We start from the raw sequence: 11,067 nt of genomic DNA, 5'->3' as shown, positions 1-11,067 counted from the left end.
TTGTATCTGACTAAGGGCATAACCTTGTGGTCATGAGATCAAGCCCCAAGTCAAGCTCTGCCCTCACTGGGGAGTCTGCTTGATATTCTCTCTCTCTATCTCTCTTTCTGCCCCTCTCCCTTACACTCAGATTCATTCTCTCTCTCTCTCTCTCTCTCTCTCTCTCTCTCTCAAAAATTAATAAATAAATTGCAGTACATTGAGCTCCATAGAAGTGCACTGGAGCAAGTGAGAGCCAGACAGGCACTGGTCAATTTTGTGCCTTGCTAAAGAAAATAATTAAACATGGGCAAAGGAGATCCTGAAAAGCCAAGACAAAATGTCATCATATGCATTCTTTGTGCAAACTTGACTAGAGGAGTACAAGAAGAAGCATCCAGAAGCTTCAGTCAACTTCTCAGAGTTTTCTAAGAAGTGCTCAGATAGGTGGAAGACCATGTCTGCTAAAGAGAAAGAAAATTTGAAGACATGGCAAGGGTGGACAAGGCCCGTTTTGAAAGAGAAATGAAAATTTATTTTCCTCCTTAAAGGGGAAACAAAAAAGAAGTTCAAGGATCTCAGTGCACCCAAGAAGCCTCCTTTGGCCTTTTTCCTGTTTTGTTCTGAGTATCACCCAAAAATCAAAGGAGAATATCCCAACCTATCCATTGGTGATGTTGCAAAGAAACTGAGGGAAATGTGAAATAACACTGCTGCAGAAAAAAAGTAGCATTGTGAAAAGAAGGCTGCTGAGCTGAAGAAAAAATATGAAAAGGATATTGCTGCATACGAAGCTAAAGGAAAGTCTGATAGGGCAAAAAAAGGGAGTTGTCAAGGCTGAAAATAGCAAGAAAAAGAAGGAGAGGAGGAAGATGAAGAAGAAGATGATGATAAATAAGTTGGTCTATAAAGGATTTAACCCCTTGTACTCAATCACTACTTTTAAAGAAAAAATATTGAAATGTAAGGCTATATAAGTTTTTAAACTGTATACAGTTTTTAAACTGTACAGTGTCTTTTTTTCTTAGTTAACACTACTGAATGTGTCTTTAACTAGCTGTGTCCTGGTGGTTTTCGATAGCCACTACCTTTGCCTGGTACAGTTTGAGGGCTGCAAATTGGAATGAAAATTTAAAGCAAGATTCTTTTTGGTGCACACCACAAATTACTACTATTTGGGGATGGAAGTGTTTCATCTTCAGTTGTTTCTGATGCAGCTCCTATGAAATAACTGTTACTCTGTTAACTGAATACCACTCCAATTGTGTAATTATACCTGTCACAGAGTAAATATGTATAAAATAAAACTGGAATCCATAGTTGCTCTTTCCACCACTGACTCCTCATAAAAAGATGGACAGATGTTTTGCTTCACTCCAGTGTTTCAACTTTTCTAAGGTGTTTTTTGTTTGTTTGTTTGTTTTCTTTTGTTTTAAAAGATTTATTTATTTGAGAGAGAGGGTGTTGTGTGTGTGGAGGGAGGGGTATAGGGAGAAGGAGGAAATATGAAGCAGATTCCCTTCTGAGCGCGGGGCTCGGTTCCACGACCCTGAGATCATGACCTGAGCCAAAATCAGGAGTTGGACACTTAACCAACTGAGCTACCCAGATGCCCCTTTTGAGATATTTTATTTAGGAATCCTTTATTCGTCAATCTGGTACTCTGCAGTATTATCAAGTACATAAAAATTCTCCCCGATTTATTTCCTGCCCCTTTCTGGATCATTTCTCATTCCATATAAGATTTTAATCTCAGTTGTCCTGTATAATATTTTAGCTGATATACCTTGAAATATTCCTCATCTTAGAGGAATATACTAACAGAACTTCATGCGTTATATAACAGAAAGGGGTTAGAGGAGGGTGCCCCTAAAATCACACTACTGTGACTTATCCTCAGCTCTCCATACCAACTGACTTCTACATGATTATTGAAGGCTTAATAACTCACAAGGTCACCTCAGGCAAGTCACTTCAGATCTCTGAGCCTGCTTCCTCCTATGATAGTTGAATGAGGTGATTCCTTTCAACTTAAAAATTCTTGAGTGTGCTTTATTTAAACATAGTTTGACATTTTAAAGCCATATGGTAGCAGGAGTTCTATTATAAGTACACAAGTAATGATTGTACATAGGATCCACGAATGGATACACCTATATAGTCTTAAAGGTGTTATTTCTGTTGTGTTCCAAGCTAGTTAGGATTCAAAGGCCTGTAGATAGTGCTTATATCCCATTACTGCACAGGGAGAGGAAACAATACACTAATCCTTCTCATTGCTTCTCAGTTCAGCTGAACCCTCCAAAGTGCAGGTTATAGGGGCAGATTTATAATCTGAAAGTGAGACACTCAGTACTGAAAGTCTTGGTGGAAAAGCCCTCAAAGGCTTGTGATTATTCTTTGGTACACACATTCATAAAGTTATTAGATATCATTTTTGGAAAAGAATGTCTGACAAGGGACACAGCATGTGGTTTAGCTCCAGCCATGAATTTGATATAAGGTTTTCAGGAAACCACAGCAAAGGGCAATAGAAATCTACTTATCAGCTCTGTAGTTTTTTTATTTCCATGCTATGCATCTGATTGAGCCCTTGCTTTATAGGGAAATGCTTGACAGAATTACAGATGACTTCTAACAGAAAATCATGCTGTTATAGTTAGGTTTTGGACATTCCATTTATTTGGAGATAATCCCTTAAAAATAACATCACAATAAAGTATATGCATAAAGGGTGGCAAAAAATACAGATAAAAATCCAATATGTTAAGTAACACAATAGCCCTTCTATGCTGCCTGGGTATGACTAATAATTTAAAAACAATTTAGAGAATATGTAGATGAAGAAACTCAAATATATGAAATAGTAATAATAACTATTATTTTTTAAAGATTTTATTCATTTATTTGAGAGAGAGAGAGACGGAAAACATGAATGGGGGAGAGGCCGAGGGACAAGCAGGATCCTCACTGAAAAGGGAGTTCAATAATGTGGTGCTCAATCCCAGAACCCCGAGATCATGACTTGAGCTGAAGACAGATACTTCAGCGACTGAGCCACACAGGCTGGCCAGAAATGGTAATAACAAAATAGAACAACATCCACAAAACTGAAAACAAAATAACAAAAGGAAATTTGCATGTAGAATATTCCCCAGATTAAGGTGACTTAATGTAGAAACAGTTCTTAAACATCAGTAAAATAATGATGAACAGGCTAAAAAAAGTGGACAAAAGTCAGGAAAGGACAACAAAGAAAATTAAACAGTAAATAAATATAAGGGAAAAAATTGGCAGAGCTTGTCCCAAAGAAGTTATATTTTTAAAACCAAACTAGCTCTTTTATCTTATTAGGCACTTCTTCCCATCAACAGCAACCCCTTGGCAAACTGATGGATCCACCACACCTTCCCACTCTTCACATTAAGAGACAGAGCAGAGGTCTAAGAAGTAGAGCCTGGGAGGCAGTGAATGTGCCCCACTGCCTGAGGAAAGATGCAGCACCTAAATATTTTTTAAAACTCATTTAATTAACAAAGTATTTTAAGAAATAATAATATTCTTGGAAAAGTATAAGAAAATGGGCATTTTCATCCATGATTTATGGAAACTAAGTTAGTAATCTTTCTTTTTATTTTTTTACATATTATTTTTAAAATTTTTTAAAATTTTAAAATTTTAAAATTCCAGTGTAATGTGGCAATATTACAAAATCAAAAGTTATAGATTTTGTGTGCCCTTAGTCGTAATAGAGATGTTTATACTAAGGAAATAATGTATGGGCATCAAGATCTTATTTCAATAATATTTTTTTTTAAGGGTGTCTGTGTGGCTCAGTGGGTTAAAGCCTCTGCCTTCAGCTCAGGTCATGATCCCAGGGTCCTGGGATCGAGCCCCACATTGAGCTCTCTGCTCAATGGGGAGCCTGCTTTCTCCTCTCTCTCTGCCTTCTTTGCCTACTTTTGATCTCTGTCTGTCAAATAAATAAATAGAATCTTAAAAAAAAAGAATATTTTTAAATCTGCTACTTCAGTGTTATTCATTTTATGTTCCTTCATTTTTTTAGAAAAATCTTTAAAATTTGAGTGTAATTGACACACAATATTACTGCATTAGTTTCAGATATACGCCATTGTGAAGAGTACTTTGAAGTTTTATTTGTAAAGAATAGCAACAGACTAAATACCCAATAATACTCATTAAACATTATACATCCATATGAATAAAAACCTCACTAAGCAATCATTAAATATGATGTTGAAGAAGAACATTTAATGATGTGGAAAATGTCCATGACAAATAATTAAGTGAAAATATTCTACTATTGTGAAGTATGACCTCGGTTTTTTTGAAAAAAAAAAAAAAATGAACATTACATGCACACGCACACACTTAGAAGAAACAGAGGCTATGTGCCTCAAAAATAATTATGGTTGAAATGGAGTAGCAACATTGCTGACATTTTTTATCCTTTAATTATGTTTTCAAAAATGCATATTATTATTATTAAACAAAAATATTTTAAAATCTCAAATATATTTAAAGGCTATATAATTTCAACATTATCTTTTTTTTGTTTTTATTTAAATTTTAGTTAGTTAACATAGTGTAAAATTGGTTTTAAGAGTAGAATTTGGGGGCGCCTGTGTGGCTCAGTGGGTTAAAGCCTCTGCCTTCAGCTCAGGTCATTATCCCAGCGTCCTGGGATCGAGTCCCACATGGAGCCCTCTGCTCAGTGGGGAGCCTGCTTCCTCCTCTCTCTCTCTGTGCCAGCCTCTCTGCCTATTTGTAATCTCTGTCTAATAAATAAATAAAACCTTAAAAAAAAAAGAATAGAATTTGGGGGGGGGGGTGCCTGGGTGGCTCAGTCATTAAGCATCTGCCTTCAGCTCAGGTCATGATCCCAGGATCCTGGGATTGAGCCCCATATAGTGCTGCCTGCTCAGCGGGGTGCCTGCTTCTCCCTCTCCTGCTCCCCCTGCTTGTGTTCTCTCTCTCTCTGTGTCAAATAAATAAATAAAATCTTAAAAAAAAAGAATAGAATTTGGTGATTCATCACTTATGTATAACTCCCAGTATTCATCACACAAGTAATATGCATCACCAATTTAGTGTGACTGCCATACACATCCCCTCCAACAACTCTGTTTGTTCTCTATAGTTAAAAATATTACTCTCCCCCTCTTTTTTCACATCCCAAGTGTCCATTGGCTTCATTTCCAAAATTGCACATATGAATAACTTCATATGGTATTTGTCTTCCTCTAACTTATTTTGCTTAGCCTAAGCACTCTAACTACATTCACATCCTTGCAAATGGCAACATTTTACTCTTGATGGTTGAGTAATATTCCATTCTTTCTATATATACCACACCTTCTTTATCTATTACTCATTCAATGGACATTTAGCCTCTTTATATAATACATCTATTGTTGATAATGCTTATAAATACATCAGGGTGCATGGGCCTCTTTGAATCAGTATTTTTGTACCATTTTTGTAGGTACCTAGTAGTGCAATTGCCAGGTCACAGGGTAGTACTATTTTTCAATTTTGAGGAACCTCCATATTGTTTTGTAGAGTGGCTGCACCAGGTTGCATTCCCACCAACAGTGTAAGAGGGCTCCCTTTTCTTTTTTTCCCCAATTTTAAATACAGTTTTATTCAAGACATCACATTTTCCACTTAACAATATCATGCTTACAAAATGTAATGTTTATTTCCTTTCCCTGTGCACATGTTCCATATTCAAGTATTAAGAATGCCCTGTTTGTTTGCTTCAATGTTAAAACTGCCATGGAATTTTTACAAATTTGGGTACTTCAAATATTTTGTATAAAACAATGTTAGACCTATTCTCAGATTGGCTTAACCAACCTCTTTGATGGTGGGCCCAGAGGAGGCAACCCCAGAAAGAAGAGCTTCAACACTTGGGAAGCCTCCATGCATTCTTCCTGGCATGCCCCCTGCACTCTGGTACAGTTTGGTGATAATGGGGTTGCAGACTCTGGTGTTCAAATTCTTCTTCTCTGCAGTCTGCTACTTACTGAGTCAGTTGATGATTTCATTGCACTTGTCAAGAATCTTCTGTTTGTCCTCATCATTGATCTTGCCCAGAAGTTTTTCATCTTTAACAGTTGCTTTCATGTCCAGTGCATAAGACTCAAGTGAATTCTTGGAAGGCAACTTGTCTCACTGTTTCTCTTCATCAGCTTTGTACTTCTCAGCTTCCTGGACCATGAATGAGCTCAATGTCTTCCTTGTTCAAGCAACCCTTATCATTAGTGATGGTAATCTTGTTCTCTTTTCCAGTGCTCTTATCTATAGCAGAGACATTGAGGATACCATTAGCATCAATAGCAAAAGTGACTTCAATCTGAGGAAACCATGAAGGGCAGGAGGTATGCCTGCCAGCTCAAACTTGCTGAATAGTTTGTTATCCTTGCTCATGGCATGCTCACCTTCATACACCTGAATAGGCATACCAGGCTTATTGTTGGAGTAGGTAGTGAAGGTTTGTGTCTTGTAGGAATGGCAGTATTATGATTGATGAGAATAGTCATGACTCCTCCAGCAGTTTCAATGCCAAGAGAAGGTGGAGAGACAGCCAACAGAAGCAAATCTTGAACATTTTTATATGTGCCTCCAGAAAGGATGGCTGCCTGGACAGCTGCACCATAAGCAACAGCCCCGTCAGGCTTGATGCCCTTATTCAGTTATTTTCCATTGAAGACATCTTATAGAAGTTTCTGAATCTTGGGGATATGGGTAGAACTACCCTCTAGGACAATATCATGGATCTGAGACATCTAGCTTGACATCCTAAATGGCTTTCTTTATAGGGTCCAGGGTGACACGGAATAAGTCAGTATTTAATTTTTCAAACCAGGCGCAAGTAATAGAGGTATAGAAGTCAATTCATTTGTATAGAGAATCAATCTCAATGCTGGTCTGCATGCTGGAGGACTTGTATGTTCACAAGCAGTAGTGAGACAATGAACTGCCTTCTTGTTTTCACTGATGTCCTTCTTATGTTTGCTTTTAAACTCTGTAATAAAATGGTTGGCCATTTGGTTGTCAAGTTCTCCACATAAGTAGGTGTCTCCAGCTGTGGACTTAACCTCAAAGATAGTATCTTTTAGTAAGGATTAACACATCAAAAGTGCCACCTCCTAAGTCAAAGATAAGCACAGTCCTTTCAGCTCCAACCTTTCCATCTAAGCCATAAACAATAGCAGCACCAGTTGGCTCATTGATGATTCAAAATATATTGAGACCAACAATAGTTACAGCATATTTTTTAGCCTGATGCTGAGAGTCATTGAAGTATGCAGGTACTGTGTGACAACTGCATTGGTAACCATCTTCCCAATGTAAGCCTCTGCGATTTCCTTCATTTTTGTCAAAATTATAGAGGACACCTCCTCTGCATAGAAGCTTTTTTCTCTCTCTTGTATTCTAGTTGAACCTTGGGCCTGCCAACATCATTCACCACCATGAAGGGACAATGCTTCATATCAGACTAGAGAATATCATCATCAAATCTATGTCCAATCAGGAGTTTGGCATCAAAAACTATGTTGGTGGGGTTCATCACAATTTCATTCTTTGGAGCATCACTGATCAATCGTTTGGTGCTGGTGAAGGCAACATAACTTGGGGTGGTTCCATTTCCCTGATCATTGGCAATTATTTCCACTTTCCCATACTGGAAGACAGCCACTCAAGAGTAGGTGATGATGAGATCAATGCCAACTGCAGGTCCTTCAGACATGGTTGCTTCTGTGTGGGCCTGGCTGAGCTTCAGAAGAAAACAGCTGTCTGGAGATACAACCTCACGTTTAATGAAACCCAAGTGTCCCCCTTTATCTACATTCTCATCAACATCTGTTTACTGTGTTGTTAATTTTACAATCTTGACATCTGTGTGTTGATATCCCACTGAGGTTTTTATTTGTATTTCCACGATGATGAGTGATGTTGAGCATCTTTTCATATGTTTGCTGGCCATCTGGATGTATTCTTTGGAAAAATGTCCATTCATGTCTTCTGCCTATTTCTTAAATGAATTGTGTATTTTGTGGATGTCGAATTTGATAAATTCCTTTTTAAAAAAGATTTTATTTATTTATTTGACAGAGACAGACACCGTGAGAGAGGGAACACAAGCAGGGGCAGTGAGAGAGGGAGAAGCAGGCTTCCTGCAAAGCCAGGAGCCTGAAGCAGGGCTCCATCCCAGGACCCTGGGATCATGACCGGAGCCAAAGGCAGAAGCTTAACAACTGAGCCACCCAGGCGCCCTGAATTTCGTAAGTTCTTTATAAATATCAGATACTAACCTTTTATCAGATATGTCACTGACAAATATATTCTACTCCATAGGTTGATTTTTGGTTATGTTGATTGTTTCCTTCACTGTGCAGACACATTTTATCCTGAAGTCCCAATAGTTTTTTGTTTGTTTGTTTGTTTGTTTCCCTTGCCTCTAGAAATGTGTCTAGTAAGAAGTTGCTATGGCCAAAGTAAAAGAAGTTGTTGCTTCTTTTCTCTTCTAGAATTTTGATGGCTTCTTGTTTCATATTTTGGTCTTTCATTCATTTTAAATTTATTTTTGTTCATGGTCTAAGAAACTTTTGCAGTTTCACTCTTTTGCATGTGTCTGTCCAGTTTTCCCAACACCATTTGTTAAAGACAATTTTTTCCATTGAATATTCTTTCCTGCTTTGTCAGCAATTAGTTGGCCATATAGAGTGAGTCCATTTCTGCGTTTTCTATTCTGTTCCATTGACCTATGTGTCTGTTTTTGTGCCAGTATTATAATGTCTTGATGACTACATCTTTATAATATAGCTTGAAGTCAGAATTGTGATGCCTCTGGACTTTTTTTTTTTTTTCTCTTTTTCTTTCCCCAAGTTCCTTTGAGTATTTGGGGTCTTTACTGATTCCATACAGATTTTAGGTTGTTCTAGTTTTGTGAAAAATGCTGGTGGTATTTTGATAAGGATGGTATTAAATTTGTAGATTGTTTTGGGTAGTATAGATATTTTAACAATATTTGTTCTTCCAGTGCATGAGCATGGAAGGTTTTTCCATTTCTTTCTGTCCTCTTCAATTTATTTCAAAAGTGTTTTCAGAATACAGATCTTTTACCTCTTTAGTTAGGTGTATTCTTAGGTATTTAATGGCTTTTGGTACAATTGTAAATGGGAATCCCTCTCTCTCTGCTGCTTCGTTATTGGTGTACAGAATTTCAACATTGTTTTGTATCCTGTGACTTTGTTGATTTCATATAACAATCCTAGAAAATTTTGGTAGAGTTTTTCATGTTTTATACATAGATTATCAAGGAACTGGCAAATAGTGAAAATTTGGCCTTTTCCTTGCCAATTTGGGTGTCTTTTATTTCTTTTCATTGTCTGATTACTGAGGTGAGGACATCCAGTAATAGGTTAAATAACAGTGATGTCAGTGGATGTCCCTGTGTTATTCTTGACTGTAGAGGAAAAGCTCTCAATTTTCCCTTTTGAGGTTGATATTAGCTATGGGGTGTTCATATATGGCCTTCATGATGTTGAGGTATGTTCCTTCTATCCCTAATGTGTTGAGGGTTTTTATCAAGAAAATATGTTGTATTTGTTTTGGTAGTATAAAATCTTTAAGATAATCTTTAAGATTTTATGTATTTTTTGATGAGAGAGAGAGAGAACACGCAGGCAGAGGAGCAAGCAGAGGGAGATGAAGGCTCCCTGTTGTGCAGAGAGCCTGATGTGGGGCTTGATCCCAGAATCCTGAGATCATGACCTGAACTGAAGGCAGGCACTTAACCAACTGAGCCACCCAAGCGCCCCTTGGTAGTACCTTGTTGAGAAGTTTTTTATCGATATTCATAAGGGATATTTCCTTGTAATTCTCCTTTTATGGGAGTCTTTTTGTGGTTTTGTGATTAAGGTCATACCGGCCTTGTAAAATGACTTTGGAAATTTTCCTCCCATTTCTATTTTTTTTTAATTAATTTATTTATTTTCAGCATAACAGTATTCATTATTTTTGCACCACACCCAGTGCTCCATGCAATGCGTGCCCTCTATAATACCCACCACCTGGTTCCCCCAACCTCCCACGCCCCTACCACTTGAAACCCCTCAGATTGTTTTTCAGAGTCCGTAGTCTATGATGATTCACCTCCCCTTCCAATTTACCCCAACTCCCTTTTTCTCTCTAACTCCCCATGTTTTCCATGCTATTTGTTATGCTCCACAAGTAAGTGAAACCATATGATAACTGACTCTCTCTGCTTGACTTATTTCACTCAGCATAATCTCTTCCAGTCCCGTCCATGTTGCTACAAAAGTTGGGTATTCGTCCTTTCTGATGGAGGCACAATACTCCGTAGTGTATATGTGCCACATCTTCCTTATCCATTCGTCCATTGAAGGGCATCTTGGTTCTTTCCATAGTTTGGCAACCATGGCCATTGCTGCTATAAACATTGGGGTACAGATGGCCCTTCTTTTCACTACATCTGTATCTTTGGGGTAAATACCCAGGAGTGCAATGGCAGGGTCATAGGGAAGTTCTATTTTTTATTTCTTGAGGAATCTCTACACTGTTCTCCAAAGAGGCTGCACTAACTTGAATTCCCACCAACAACGGAAGAGGGTTCCCCTTTCTCCACATCCCCTCCAACACACGTTGTTTCCTGTCTTGTTAATTTTGGCCATTCTAACGTATAACGTGATATCTCAATGTGGTTTTAATTTGAATCTCCCTGAAGGCTAGTGATGATGAACACTTTTTCATGTATCTGATAGCCATTTGTATGTCTTGATTGGAGAAGTGTCTATTCATATCTTCTGCCCATTTTTTATATGATTGTCTGTTTTCTGTCTGTTCAGTTTGAGGAATTCTTTATAGATCCTGGATATTAACCTTTTGCCTGTACTGTCATTTGCAAATATCTTCTCCCATTCCGTGGGTTGCCTCTTTGTTTTTTTAACTGTTTCTTTTGCTGTGCAGAAGCTTTTAATTTTGATGAATCCCAAAAGTTTATTTTCGCTTTTGTTTCCTTTGCCTTTGGAGACGTAT

The 11,067-nt window shown here is 37.8% G+C and overlaps 2 pseudogenes; one reads left to right on the top strand and one right to left on the bottom strand.

Moving 5' to 3' along the window:
* Window positions 1-285: 285 nt before the first annotated feature.
* LOC131821642 (high mobility group protein B1-like) lies at window positions 286-877 on the top strand (annotated as a pseudogene).
* Window positions 878-6,033: 5,156 nt separating this feature from the next.
* LOC131821918 (heat shock cognate 71 kDa protein-like) lies at window positions 6,034-7,756 on the bottom strand (annotated as a pseudogene).
* Window positions 7,757-11,067: the final 3,311 nt, after the last annotated feature.

The sequence above is a fragment of the Mustela lutreola genome, chromosome X (assembly GCF_030435805.1).
Source record: "Mustela lutreola isolate mMusLut2 chromosome X, mMusLut2.pri, whole genome shotgun sequence".
NCBI classification, from domain to species: Eukaryota; Metazoa; Chordata; class Mammalia; order Carnivora; family Mustelidae; genus Mustela; species Mustela lutreola.
The sequence above is the reverse complement of the archived record's forward strand: the minus strand, read 5'-3'. Positions and strand labels throughout refer to the sequence as shown.